This window comes from Nerophis ophidion, linkage group LG03 (genome assembly GCF_033978795.1).
Source record: "Nerophis ophidion isolate RoL-2023_Sa linkage group LG03, RoL_Noph_v1.0, whole genome shotgun sequence".
Taxonomy (NCBI): Eukaryota; Metazoa; Chordata; class Actinopteri; order Syngnathiformes; family Syngnathidae; genus Nerophis; species Nerophis ophidion.
The window spans coordinates 24,612,395-24,627,684 of NC_084613.1; the positions used below are offsets into that span (position 1 = coordinate 24,612,395).

Here is a 15,290-nt window from a genome sequence, read left to right on the forward strand (position 1 = left end):
TCATTTTAAACTTTCATGCAGAGAGGGAAATTACAACTTAGTCAATTGACCAAAAACTGTATTTATTAATTCATGTCATTTCAAAAGAGAAAGTGCAAGATTGTCAGAGACATTTTAAAACAAGCTATTAGTGCACTCTTGTGCATGATGTCACTAAGATGACGTATAAAAACAACACTAAATTAAAGTAAACTTTTTGTACAGAACACAGCTACAACAGTTTAAAACAAATAAAGTGCACTTTTGTGCATGATGTCACACAAGATATTTCAATAACTGTCAAATAAAATTGAGCTGCATAATAGGAAATCAAATAGTATATGTCCTTCGCTATGTGGTAGGTTCCTGCGGACGTTATCTCCTTCTGTTGTGGATTATTTTTTTCATACGGTGTTGATGTGGAAATGGTTGCCTCTGCATTTTGTTAGTGGGGCAACGGACGGAGAAGTTTACATGCAGAGTTTCAAGCACTCTTCATTCTCTAGCGCAGTGGTTCTCAACCTTTTTTCAGTGATGTACCCCCTGTGAACATTTTTTTGATTCAAGTATCCCCTAATCAGAGCAAAGCATTTTTGGTTGGAAAAAAGAGATAAAGAAGTACAATACACCACTATGTCATCAGTTTCTGATTTATTAAATTGTATAACAGTGCAAAATATTGCTCATTTGTAGTGGTCTTTCTTGAACTATTTGGAAAAAAGATATAAACAAGCGATTCAATTATAAATCAAGATTTCTACACATAGAAGTAATCATCAACTTAAAGTGCCCTCTTTGGGGATTGTAATAGAGATCCATCTGGATTCATGAACTTCATTCTAAACATTTTTCTTCACAAAAAAAGAAATCTTTAACATCAATATTTATGGAACATTTCCACAAAAAATGTAGCTGTCAACACTGAATATTGCATTGTTGCATTTCTTTTCAGTTTATGAACTTACATTTGTATTTTGTTGAAGTATTATTCAATAAATAAATATATTTATAAAGGATTTTTGAATTGTTGCTATTTTTAGAATATTTAAAAAAAAATCTCCCGTACCCCTTGGCCTACCTTCAAGTACCCCCAGGGGTATGTGTACCCCCATTTGAGAACCACTGCTCTAGCGGGTGACTTTTCAAATGATGCTACATATTAGCAGTAATGCTAGGTTTTTTAGCAACGCTTTTGCCCCAAACTAGACAAATTACATTTGTCCGTTCGACATATTACCGCTTGAAGCCAAACCACTGCCAGACGATGGACCCGCTGCTGTTTTAAATGGTAATTAATTCTTCCTTCATTTTTTTAACCCGATTCGTACCTTCTTTCTCTCGTATTACCACTCGCACCACAACTGACGTTACCCATGCAGCTACCTCTCTGCTCGCGAGGGCGTATACGTATGAAAGAAGGTGCGCTTGTTTTATGTCTCTGTGAGAAGCAGAGACAAGAAAGAGTGAGAAAAGCCTGTAGTGTAATGTAGTGTAAAGCAACTGCGTGAGAATGGATACTCAAATATCACGATAGTCATTTTCTATATCGCACAGAGACAAACCCGCAATATATCGAGTATATTCAATATATCCCCCAGCCTTAGCTGCATCCATTAATTATTTTAGTATTTGAGTAATCTATCGATTAGTTTTTTTGCTTGATCTAGTAATCAATCGATTAGTTTGTTCAATTAATCAAGTAATCGGATAAAATAGACTTAATAGCCTTAATGCGTAATCAGGGAAAATGGTTTAAAAAACACATTTTCTGCTAACCATAAACTTCATTTGTGCATGTGTGCATTAATAAAAGTAAAAAAAATAAAAACTTAACGCTGTTTGCTGCCACAAAAATCACATCAGCCACAGACCACTGCTCTCACACTATTGCAGCTGACAAGCAAAAAAATGTCAGCGTATTTAAAGTTACGGGCACTCCAAGCAGTTTGGATTTGATCGATTTTTATTAGTTACAGCCAAACGAATAATGGAAGCAACAGAATTTAAATCAAAGTTTTTTTCTGAACAATTAATCATTGCAGCTCTAAATTTTACATTACAGAATATGAAGCAAAGCTTATTTCTAATTGAATTAGTCGATTGTATCGATTAATCCTTGCAGCCCAACATGTGAGATAATTAACTGTTTATTAAATGACGACTCACCACCAAGCTGTGGGACTGGACTCCACCCCTCTGTGCTGCCCTGCCCTGCACACAACACACATACAGCACATACACATTACGGAGAGTGATTTCTCATCAATGTACGTGCAATAACCCGAACCACCAGTCAAGAAGGTTGTAATAATCCATTATTGAGTCCTAATATTAATCACTTGGTTGATCAGTCTGCTAATTAATAACTGTCCAACGAGTCCAGATCAAGATTTGTCAATTAGTAAATAAAAGGATCAATCAATGGGTCATTCAACCCATTGCGAAGGAACGTCATCTAACACGAACCAACAAACACTCACACCATGGACGAGCAGCCATGTATTTTGTGTTTACTTCGAACTGGAATGCTTTGAGGTCATGCTGAGAAAGCTCTTATTTACTACAAATGCGCCATTAAGACCACGAGACATGTACAGAATTTACTTACTAGAGGTTGGAGTCTTTGGCCACCTCACGATTCGATTACAAAATCGGTTATTGATGCATCTTTGAGTATATTCATGCAGTTTTACCTTTATTTTCATTTCACTAAATAAGCGTTTATCACTTTCAACTTTTAAAAACAGTGCATTTCTAATAAGAAATTTCCATCACATTTATTAAATTAATAGACATGCGTGCAAAACCGGATCATAAGTGCCCTATAATAAAGGACATGGTCAAGACTCTCAGAAAGGTGGCTCGCTGCAGTCAGTCAAATTTTAGAACTGTCTGCATTACTTTATTTACAATAAATAAATAGATTAGCGATGTTTACTAATCGATTTTATTGTTGTCAAAGTCCGAATTGCAATACATCTAAAAACCTATTATTCCCCCACCTTTAGTATTTACTAAGAAACTGCCAAACATCGGACACGTTTAATAAATAAACAATCAGTGCACCGAACGAGAACTTTGTAGGAATCCATTAACAATCATAAAACGATTAGTTGATCAATCAGCTAATCAGTGACTGACCAATGCATCTCAATCAATAGGAGTTGATTAATAAGTACGGGAAACAATCAATAGGTCGTTACACCCGGTGTAAAGGAAACGTATCTCTCGCAAACAAACCTTTCACATTCTCATTTACATCTATGGACAAGTGTAGCTTTTACGGGCATTCGCCATGTTTTATTTTTTACCTCCAAATACAATGTTTTGGGGTCTGACAATCAAGAACAAAGCATTAACACACCAAGATGTGTACTTACCAAGTAACTAACGAACATAAGACAGCACCAGATAATAACTGTCTAGGAATCCATCAGTGATTCCTAATATTGACCAGTCAACCAAACAGTGACAGACTAATAATAGTCACTTAATAAATAAGGTAATCTATCAATATACAGTATAAGTCAAAATCAGTGTGAAAATGTGACACCATATTCAGTAATTATTTGTTGTCCATATAGTGTAAAAAGTAAGAAAAGATTATTCACACAACAACAACAACAAACACTAAGTTTACACTTACATCTTTGAACCAGGAGCCATGTTTTTGTTTACTTTCAAATGGAAGGTTTGAGGTCTGACACTGGAAGCTCTTAATAGGAACAGAAGCCATGTAAAACCACTTGATCATTCACAGACAATAATTTCGGATCAATAATTTTTAATTAATGAAAAAAAAAGCCAATTAAATGATCCCGATAAATTAAATGTTTATTCATTAGGTGTGAAACTATTATTTGATCTAAGTATTTATATTCCGAAGCTTCAACTACTTAAATCTGTGCTCAGCAAGTTGGCCTTCCCGAAAATAGGTATCAATTCGTCGTTGTTTTACAGGCCAATTTATCGATTTTATCAGTAATGGAAAAGAACATTGGAGTTACAATTGGCAGACTTTATATAAAGTTTAGCTCTTTTATTGATAAGGACATGAAAGGGTAACTCAAGTCTGTCTGCCCAATGCCATCAGTCATCAAAACAAAAAATGGCGGATGCCTACGGTGGCCGAGAAAGGTCACAACAAATGCTAATGCCACAAGAAAACATAATAAAGCAACAACACAACAACTTTCAGCTACAACCCAATTGGAAAAGCCACAACTAATAAACGTCACAACACAATACTATAAAGCCGCAACACAACGTCAGGCCGCATGACAGACCCAACGGAAATGACAGCGAGCAAGTTTCACCTACGGACCAAGCTTAGGCAGAAGGTTAAAAACAGTGGAATGAACATATTTTTGAGGATTATTAAAAAAGTAAGTTATTTATGACTGAAGAAGTGGTCACAATTCACTTACCTTTCCAACTTTATTCATGACAACATTTTCAACTTTCCACCTCAGCCATCGTGATCCATGGCCAAAACTTGTTTGCTGTCACTTCCGTTGCGTCTGTATATTTTCGTGTTTTGGGTTATACTGTAGTTATTGTGTTATAGCTTAATGTTGTTGTATTGTGGAATTTGTATTTGTTGTGGCTTTTGCAACCGTGCTATAACTGAAAGTTGTTGTGTTGTGGCGATTGCATTTCTTGTGATTTTTCTCGGCCCCTGGGCTGTTTATTATAATAAGTGTAGTAGCAGGTTAAACCATGGCTCATTTAACCTGAAAAGTTTTGGTTGCACTTAATTTCTCAGGTATACCTACTGATAGTTCAACCTGAAGAGATGTTGTTGCACCTTACTTTTGATATTGTGTATCATTTTAATGTTGGAAAAACAACAGCAAAAGTAGCAGATAAAAATCTACTGTGAAAATATTGGTTACGTTACTATTATTGGACATTGCTTGAATGTTGAAAATAAGAACGGAAAAGGTTTCTTTCCTCTTATTAAATCAACCTAAAGAGAACTTTATTCAAATAAGATGTGAATGCTTTCGCCATTAAATGTTTACTTACTCGTCTGTATCTACAACTCATTTATATTCAATTCCCTTACAATAAAAAACAATAATATGGAAACTTTACCTGCAGTGTCCAGTATTTATTTCACAATCACATTGGTTGAGTTTTTAGCTAATAAGGTAGTGAATCGATTTCAACTCATTAAATTGTTTCGGATCGCATCGTTCTAATATTGTCCCTGAATCGTATCGGAAACATCAAAATATGATTCGGATCGAATAATATTATTCATCTTTCTGTGTGGAGTTTGCATGTCCTCCTCGTGACTGCGTGGGTTCCCTTCGGGTACTCCAGCTTCCTCCCACTTCCAAAGACATGCACCTGGGGATAGGTTGATTGGCAACACTAAATTGGCCATAGTGTGTGAATGTGAGTGTGAATGTTGTCTGTCTATCTGTGTTGGCCCTGCAATGAAGTGGCAACTTGTCCAGGGTGTACGCCTACACCCCCCGATTGTAGCTGAGATAGGCTCTAGCGCACCTCGCAACCCCGAAGGGAATAAGCGGTAGAAAATGGATGGATGGATCCATCATGTAGTATAAGGAACATTCTTATATAAACAAACAAGTATTCACAATATTGAAAATAAACAATGGCTGTCCGCTAACTTTTTGCAACTCAACGCCAAGAAAACGGAAATGCTGATTATCGGTCCTGCTGGACACCGAAACCTATTTAATAATACCACCCTAACATTTGACAACCAAATAATTACACAAGGCGACTCAGTAAAGAATTCTCTCGTTTGAGTCACACATTAAGAGTGTTACTAAAAGGGCCTTCTTTCATCTCCGTAATATCGCTAAAATGTGTTCCATTTTGTCCACTAGCGACGCTGAGATCCTTATTCATGCGTTCGTTACATTTCGTCTCGATTACTGTTAACGTATTATTTTCGGGTTAAAAGATTACAGTTCGTACAAAATGCGGCTGCTAGACTTTTGACAAGAACAAGAAAGTTTGATCATATTACGCCTATACTGGCTCACCTGCATTGGATTCCTGTGCACTTTAGATGTGACTTTAAAGGCCTACTGAAATGAGATTTTCTTATTTAAACGGGGATAGCAGGTCCATTCTATGTGTCATACTTGATCATTTCGCGATATTGCCATATTTTTGCTGAAAGAATTTAGTAGAGAACATCCATGATAAAGTTCGCAACTGGAGAAAAGCCCTGCCTCTATCGGAAGTCACAGACGATGACGTCACACGTGTGGGGGCTCCTCACATATTCACATTGTTTTTAATGGGAGCCTCCAACAAAAAGTGCTATTTGGACCGAGAAAACGACCATTTCCCCATTAATTTGAGCGAAGATGAAAGATTCGTGTTTGAGAATATTGATAGCGACAGACTAGGAAAAAAAAAAAAACGCGATTGCAATCGAGTTGCATTGAGATGGATTCATATGTTTTTAGAGACATTGACTAGGATAATTCTGGGAAATCCCTTATCTTTCTATTGTGTTGCTAGTGTTTTAGTGAGTTTAACAGTACCTGATAGTTCAAGGGTCGGGAACCTTTTTGGCTGAGAGAGCCAAAAAGCCAAATATTTTAAAATATATTTCCGTAAGAGCCATATAATTTTTTTTTTTAACACTGAACACAACTAAACACGTGCATTTTTAAGTAAGACCAACATTTCTAGAGTATATAAGGTCTCTTATTCTTTGTAATAACATTGTTATTCTGAAGCTAACTGTGGAGGAGGCGTGGCCTGCGGGCCTGCAGCGACAGGTGCGTAGATGGCCCACCTGGGCCTTGTTATCTAATCACCTGTCGCTCTGTTATAAGCAGCAGCCAGGAGGAGAGACTGGGTTGGGGCTGGAAATACTATTTCTGGAAACGTATTGAAAGATAAAACAATTTTGTAACTCTGAAACAGGCTCTCATGTCGGTGCTTGGGGGTCTGAAGAACCCCCAGGAGGGCAAGCCCCACACTAACCAATAATAAATAAATAACTTCTTACCATTAACCGCAACTTCTTGAACAGGTGCGGTAGAAAAACGGACGGATAGATTAAAAATGCATGAGAATGTTTTATATTTTGAACATTATTTTTAACACTGTGATTACAAGTGGAATTATTCATTACTTATCGTGTTAAGCAACGTCAGCTCAGATTTATCAGAGAGCCAGATGCAGTCATCAAAAGAGCCACATCTCTAGAGCTCTAGAGCCATAGGTTCCCTACCCCTGTGATAGTCGCAAATGTACGTCCACGGCCGGGTTTTGACGCGCAGTGTCTCAGGGAAGTCGACGGCAGTTGTACGGGAGGCAGAAGCTCAGCTGATATCCAGTAAGTGGCGACTTTTTGACCACAATTTTCTCACTGAAACCCGCTGGTTGACATGTAGTCGGGATCCATGTCCGCTGTGATCCATAGTAAAGTTTCAACTCCGTGAATTTTAAACAAGGAATCGCCGTGTGTTTGTGTGGCTAAAGGCTAAAGCTTCCCAACTTCATTGTTCTACTTTGACTTCTCCAATATTAATTGAACAAATTGCAAAAGATTCAGCAACACAGATGTCCAAAATACTGTGTAATTATGCCGTTAAAGCAGACAACTTTTGGCTGTGTGTGTGTGCAGCGCTCATATTCATAACAGTCCAAGACATCACGCGTACACGTCATCATTACGCGACGTTTTCAAGAAAAAAAGTCCCGGGAAATTTAAAATTCCAATTTAGTCAACTAAAAAGGCAGTATTGGCATGTGTTGCAATGTTAATATTTCATCATTGATATATAAACTATCAGACTGCGTGGTGGGTAGTAGTGGGTTTCAGTAGGCCATTAAGGTTTTAATACTTACGTATAAAATACTACACGGTCTAGCTCCATCCTATCTTGCTGATTGAATTGTACCATATGTATCGGCAAGAACTCTGCGTTCAAAAAAAAAGTCAGAGGGCTATAGAGCGTTTTCTATTCGGGCTCCAGTACTCTGGAATGCCCTCCCGGTAACAGTTAGAGATGCTACCTCAGTAGAAGCATTTAAGTCCGATCTTAGCTTTTAAATAGACCCCTTTTTGGACCAGTTAATCTGCCATTTCTTTTCTTTTCTCCTCTGCCCCCCTCTCCTTTGTGGAGGGGGAGGCACAGGTCCGGTGGCCATGGATGAAGTGCTGGTTGTCCAGAGTCGGGAACCGGGGGTGGACCGCTAGCCTGTGCATCGGTTAGGGACATATCTGCGCTGCTGACCCGTCTCCACTCAGGATGGTCTCCTGCTGGCCCCACAATGGACTGGACTCTCAATATTAGCTTAGATCCACTACGGACTGGACTTTCACAATATTATGTTAGACCCACTGGACGTCCATTGCATCCGGTCTCCCCTAGAGGAGGGGGGTCACCCACATCTGCGGTCCTCTCCAAGGTTTTTCAGTCATCCACATTGACGTCCAACTGGGTTGTGAGTTTTTCCTTGCCCTTTTGCGGGCTCTGAACCTAGGATGTCAATGTGGCTTGTGCAGCCATTTGAGGCACTTGTGATTTAGGGCTATATAAACAAACATTAATTGATTGATTGATTGTTTGGACAGCCAGTCAACAAGTCAAGTTTTTTTGTTTAATTCCAATTCATCTGAAAAGCTCTTATTTTTTATGTTCAAGAACACACAATAGAACATGGCGTGCACTCCAAAGTAAAATACATAAGAAAGAGAATGTCTTAATGTTGCTTTTCTACGTTCAAAAAAGCTTTTATCAATTACGCCAAATAGCGAAAGTGAAACGGTTTCGGTCAGGACATGATCTCGAGAAATTAATTCACGCCTTTATCTCGAATCGTTTAGACTACTGCAATGCCCTGTATGTAGGCATTAGCCAGGCCTCCCTCGCCCGCCTGCAGCTCGTGCAGAACTCTGCTGCTCGTCTAACACAGACTCGCAGACGTGAGCACATCACCCCTATATTAGCGTCCCTTCACTGGCTCCCTGTGGATTATCGAATCAATTTTAAACTCCTTCTATTTGTTTTTAAATGTCTAAACAACCTCGCGCCAACATATCTCTCCGACCTCCTTCAGCCTTACTGCCCCACCCGATCCCTAAGATCAGCCGATCAGCTGCTACTGACGGTCCCTGACACAATAATAATAATAACTTAGATTTATATCGCGCTTTTCTGAACACTCAAAGCGCTCACAGAGAAGTGGGACTCAACATTCATTCACACCTGGTGGTGGTAAGCTACATCAGTAGCCACGAAAGAATTACGGCTGCCACAAATAAAAAATAAAACATTTTTAAAAATATAACAATTTTTTTCCCCCGGCTTTTGACCCGCTCGTCTGCTCATAAAAGCAATTGAACTCTGTCTGTGAATGGAGCTTATAGTGACATAATATATAAATATGTAAATATTATATAAATATGTACAGAAAGTGTTGTAATTATATTCCAACTCCGCGTACTTCTTGGTCATCGCCGCCGCTGCCACCCCCCCCCCAGCCGCCCGACCACACCACCACAAATAGATGCCTGACCTGTGGAAAACACTGACCTATCATTCATTCATCATTCATTCGCCAGTGTGAGCGGCACCGGGGGCAAAGGGTGAAGTGTCCTGCCCAAGGACACAACGGCAGCGATTTTTGGGATGTCAATATGTGGGAGGCGAACCTGCAACCCTCAGGTTTCTGGCCGGCCGCTCTACCCACTACGCCATACTGTAAGTGACAGAGCTTTCGCCGCTGCTGCTACCAAGCTCTGGAACGACCTTTATCTGAGTGTTAGACAAGCCTTCTCTCTTCCTGTTTTTAAATCTCTCTTAAAACATATTTTTATTCCTTGGCTTTTAACACTGAGTGATATCCATCCTGCAATGGCGCCCCATCATACACCTGCTGTCAACCTGTTTTTATGTTTTATTTATTTATTTTTTATCATGTTCTGTTTGTGTTGTGTTGTTTGCTCGGTTCTCGTATTATCTTTTAACCTGCCCATTGTACAGCACTTTGGCTACCCCTGTGGTAAATTTTAAAGGCCTACTGAAAGCGCCAGCGCCCCCCGCAACCCCGACAGGGAATAAGCGGTAGAAAATGGATGGATGGATGGATGAAATGAGATTTTCTTATTTGAACGGGGATAGCAGGTCCATTCTGTGTCATACTTGATAATTTCGCGATATTGCCATATTTTTGCTGAAAGGATTTAGTAGAGAACATCCACGATAAAGTTAGCAACTTTCGGTGTTAAGAGAAATGCCCTACCTCTACCAGAAGTCGCAGACGATGACGTCACACGTGTGGGGGCTCCTCACATATTCACATTGTTTTTAATGGAAGCCTCCAACAAAAAGTGCCATTCGGACTGAGAAAACGACAATTTCTCCATTAATTTGAGCGAGGATGAAAGATTTGCGATTGAGGATATTGATAGCGACGGACTAGAAAAAAAAATGGAAAAAAAAACAAGTTAAATAAAAAAACGCGATTGCATTGGGACGGATTCCGATGTTTTTAGAGACATTTACTAGGATAATTCTGGGAAATCCCTTATCTTTCTATTGTGTTGCTAGTGTTTTAGTGAGTTAAATAGTACCTGATAGTCGGAGGTGTACGTCCACGGGTGTCTTGACGCCAATGTCTCAGGGGAGTCGACGGCAGCTTTATGGACGGCACAAGCTCAGCTTTTCCCCGGTAAGAAGCGACTTTTTACCACAATTTTCTCACCGAAAACTGCTGGTTGACATTCCGTCGAGATTCATGTTTGCTTTACTATGCTCTGATCCATAGTAAAGTTTCACCTCCAGGAATTTTAAACAAGGAATCACCGTGTGTTTGTGTGGCTAAAGCTTCCCTACCCCATCTTTCTACTGTGACTTCTCCAATATTAATTGAACAAATTGCAAAAGATTCAGCAACACAGATCTCCAAAATACTGTGTAATTATGCCGATAAAGAAGACGACTTTTAGCTGTGTGTGTGTGCAGCGCTCATATTTCCTTAAAACCCGTGACGTCTTGCGTACACGTCATCATTACACAACGTTTTCAAGACGAAACTCCCGGGAAATTTAAAATTGTAATTTAGTAAACTAAAAAAGCCGTATTGGCATGTGTTGCAATGTTAATATTTCATCACTGATATATAAACTATCAGACTGCGTGGTGGGTAGTTGTGGGTTTCAGTAGGCCTTTAACCTGCCCATTGTACAGCACTTTGGCTACCCCTGTGGTAAATTTTAAATCTGCTTTATAAATAAAGTTGATTTGATTTGATAACAGTTCAAAAGTAAAAAAAAAATTGATATAAAGTATCCAGAGGAAGAAACAATAGGAGCACGTTGTTTTTACTTAACTTAATTCCTCTCATTAGCACAAAACACGATACTGAAAAAGTTCCGCGCGCACGCGCACGTAGGTGAGTGTAGGTAGGCGGCGGTCGCGTGCGCGCCTACCTCCCGGCTAATTGGAAGTAATTGTAGCCGGGCTGGAACGTCAAGTTCTTGGACGTGAAGTGTTTAAGAAGGCGTTGCGGGCCGCCGGCATCCGACGACACTAAAATGGAGGTTTCACTTTGTGTGCTCCAACACTCGAGTCAAGTGCTCCAATAAATGTTTGATAAGCGTCTTATTTCATGGCCGCCCGCTGGATTGTTCCAGCTCACCCCGATGAAGCCACCAAGACAGCACCGGGACGGTGTCAGTTCCGCTCCTCTCTGGCTCCGTTCAACAGACCCACAGCGACTGTGGTGTTTTTGGGCGACATGAGAGGCAGCTAATGTTGGAGAACAAGTGGATAGCGTAAGCTAGCCCGCTAACACTAACCCCCCCCCCCCTCCCCCTCCCCTCTTGTTAGCCTAGCAAGCTAACGCGGCTAAGTTCCCCCCAAAGATGCTTCCAAGCGGCGGCGGCAAGAGAGGAGAGGAAGAGGCCGACCTAAACAGCAGAGGAGCGGCCAGCTAAGACGCCATGTTCCACAACAACGACAGCTAATAAAGCTAACGGAGCTATAAAAAAAAAAGAAAAGAAAAAAAAGAGGGGGCCAGGAAGCCTAAGAGCCGCCTTTGGCTGTCCAACTTGTGTCGGCCCCTTCCTCGTCCTTACGGTACCAACTCCCGACAAGAAGAAGAAGCAAAGAGACAGCAAAGAGCTCACCAGAGGCACCCAAAAAGGAGCCAAGAGGTCGCACACGAGTACCCAAGAAGCGGCGGGACACTCGTCAACTTGGAGCGAGGACGACATTAAAGTTAGCAAATTTAAAAAAACAAAAAACAATGTGCACTTACTCAGCAGCAGTCCTCCTCCAGATTAATTAAATATATATCTCCAACAAGACGATCCACGATGGAAGAAGAGCCCATAAAGAGTCCGGCTCGCTCCTTCCCAAGCACCTTCACTTTGTTGTGCAATTGTGTACGTAGTTTAAGCAAATTAGTGTATAAAGACACAAACTGAAGCTACAAAACAAGAACTCTTGTTCAATCTCATTCAGCTCGGCCTGAGCACAGCACAGATCCCTCCGCCGTGGAGCTACACGAAGGCCCACCATAAACAACTTCTCCTTTCCGATAAAGCGCCTTTGGCCGCCGCCGTGACTTCGATATTGTCGCTGCTCGTTCGGAAAGTTCACCGGATAGGGTCTTTAGGCACCGGGGCCCCGCCAAAGCATGTCTTCCGAAAGCGGACTAGGTTTTGTGTCGGTGCGGCGAATTTATTTCACTTTGCCTAAGGAACGGCGGTGTTGCGACTCCCATTGCCTAAGGAAAGGACCCGGATGTAAACTCAGCGAAACTCTACGGAGAGAAAGTACACACACTCGCACGCGCACGCACACACGCGTTGTAACCGAACGGGATCTGGTTTGATGTGTTTTCATATCCTCTCACATTATTGTTGTATGCGTTTATAAGACAGCAGTTAGCTATCTTAGCCTAGCATATCAGCCTCATGGGCTGGAGATGGCGGTTTAAATATGTCTACATGCATCTCGCTGTGGGTTTTCACTGGATGCATCCTGCATGTTAGCTGAATTGGAACCCCTAGATCAGTGGTTCTCAACCTTTTTTCAGTGATGTACCCTTCAAGTACCCCCTAATCAGAGCAAAGCATTTTTGGTTGAAAAAAGGGAATAAAGAAGTAAAATACAGTCAACAGTTTCTGATTTGATAAATTGTATAACAGTGCAAAATATTGCTCATTTGTAGTGGTCTTTCACAAAAAAAGAAATCTTTAACATCAATATTTATGGAACATGTCCACAAAACATCCAGCTGTCAACACCGAATATTGCATTGTTGCATTTCTTTTCACAGTTTATGAATTTACATTCATATTTTGTTGAAGTATTATTCAATAAATTTTTGATTTTTGAATTGTTGCTATTTTTAGAATATTTAATAACAATCTGTACCCTTTGGCATACCTTCAAGTACCCCCAGGGGTACGCGTACCCCCATTTGAGAACCAATGCCCTAGGTTGTCCACTGGTGAGACTGAAAGGTCATTTGTTTATACAGTGTCCTGTAATTAACAGGCGCCCAGTCTAGGGTGTAGTAAGGACAAGCTTAAATGGATTTATGCCTGGCTAAGTTCCTAAATCATGAAATAAAAAGTGAGATGTTAGTACTATATTTGACACATACCTTGCATTTATATTACATAGTGTCAAGAGCCCTTTATGTGTGCACACATATGTAACGGAGGCCAGCCAGCGTGGCCATGCAAGTGTACGTTGGTAAAACTCACTCTCTGGACATTAAATTGACAGTTTAGGCTTAAAGCACAGTTCCTCGTTCAGTGGAACCAAGTTCGAGTCCTGGGCAGGACGGCTGCACCAGGCATTTTGAACATATGAACTTTGACCTTTACATTGAACCATCAGCAGTAGTGACACACTGCAGGAGAATGGGCGGAGCTTAGTTACTTCCTACTATAGGTGTGTTTGCTAAATGTGTGGGTGTGGGCGTAAGCCGCATAGCCTGAGCGTAAACATACCTCAGGGCTAATAACTAAATTGTTGACACATTTTAAAAAAATAATTTAGGAAAATGCGGACTGGACATAATTTTGCACTATCATTCTTGTTTTGTATGTAATGTTAATGCAAGGCTCTGACATACCTCAATATTTTTACTTTACCAAATGGCTAATAGTTATATATAAATAAACACTTTCAATATGTTTTAATGAGGCAAATAGGATCTACATTATATGACAGGAATGCACCACTTTTTAAGGCTGCAGAAATGATAGTCAAAGATGTACAATGTGAAATGAGCGTACTGCTGCTTTTTAGGACCTGCTGCAAAGACACTAGTCAAAGATCCTACTTGTAGAATTAGTGTAATGTTGTTTTTGAGGACCTCCTCTCAAAATGATCATCAAAGAGCCTCAATTAAACAGGCGGTCTCTGCTTTTCTTAATAATCTGTTGCAAAAAGTTAGTCAAAGATCCTCTATATGACAGAAGTGTTCTGCCTTTTTTAGGAATCTGCTTTAAAAACACAGGTCAAAGCTTTTCTATATGACATGAAGTGTTCGCTGTTTTAAGGACCTGTTGTAAAACATTCATCAAAGGGCCTCTGAGATAGATAGATAGATAGATAGATAGATAGATAGATAGATAGATAGATAGATAGATAGATAGATAGATAGATAGATAGATAGTACTTTATTGATTCCTTCAGGAGTGTTCCCTCAAGAAAATAAAAATTCCGGCAGCAGTGTACAGAATGAGCAAATTAGCATAATGCTGTATTTACGATCAAATGTAAAAACACCAGTCAAAGATCCTGTATGTAAAATGAATGCACTGCTGTTATTAACGACCTAATCCAAAAATTATAGTCAAAGATCCCCTATTAGAAAGGAGGGCTCTGATGTTTATAAGGAATTGTTACAAAAAGTTGGTCAAAGATCCTCTATATGGCGTACATGTTCTGCTTTTGTTAGGCTGTAAATACACAGGTCAGAGATATTCTGTGTGACAGGAGGTCTTAAGTGTTTTAAAGCTCTGTTGCAAAAGCATTAGTCAAAGATCCCCTATTACACAGGAGGCCTCTATTGTTTTTAGGGGACCTCTGGCAAAAACAGCAGTCAAAGGTCCTCTTTGCAAAATAGGCATACTGCTGTTCTTAAGGACCTACTCTAAAAATGCTCATCAAAGATCCCATATTACACAGGAGGGTATTGTTGTTTTTTAAGGATCTACTGCAAAAAGGATAGTTAAAGATCTACTGTGTGAAACGAGTGTACTGCTGTTTTAGGACCAACTGCAAAAACACTTGTCCAAGGTCCTCCATGTAAAATGACTGTAATGCTGTTCTGAA

At 40.0% G+C, this 15,290-nt stretch overlaps 1 protein-coding gene across 14 annotated transcripts in view; it reads right to left on the reverse strand.

Moving 5' to 3' along the window:
- The window catches only part of phf21ab (PHD finger protein 21Ab), a 32,761-nt gene extending 20,029 nt beyond the window's left edge, over positions 1–12,732 (reverse strand). For 8 of the 14 annotated variants that reach the window (XR_009806068.1, XR_009806067.1, XM_061894669.1 and 5 more), the window contains exons 1-2: positions 12,250–12,732; positions 2,146–2,190 (exon numbers count right to left, since the gene is read on the reverse strand). The gene's annotated coding sequence lies outside the window, so the exon portion shown is untranslated. Of the gene's footprint in view, positions 1–2,145; positions 2,191–10,561; positions 11,372–11,419; positions 11,440–11,628; positions 12,214–12,249 lie in introns of those variants that run through there. The other 6 variants (XM_061894674.1, XM_061894663.1, XM_061894665.1 and 3 more) reach the window with 6 other exon arrangements.
- Between the last annotated feature and the right edge of the window lie 2,558 nt (positions 12,733–15,290).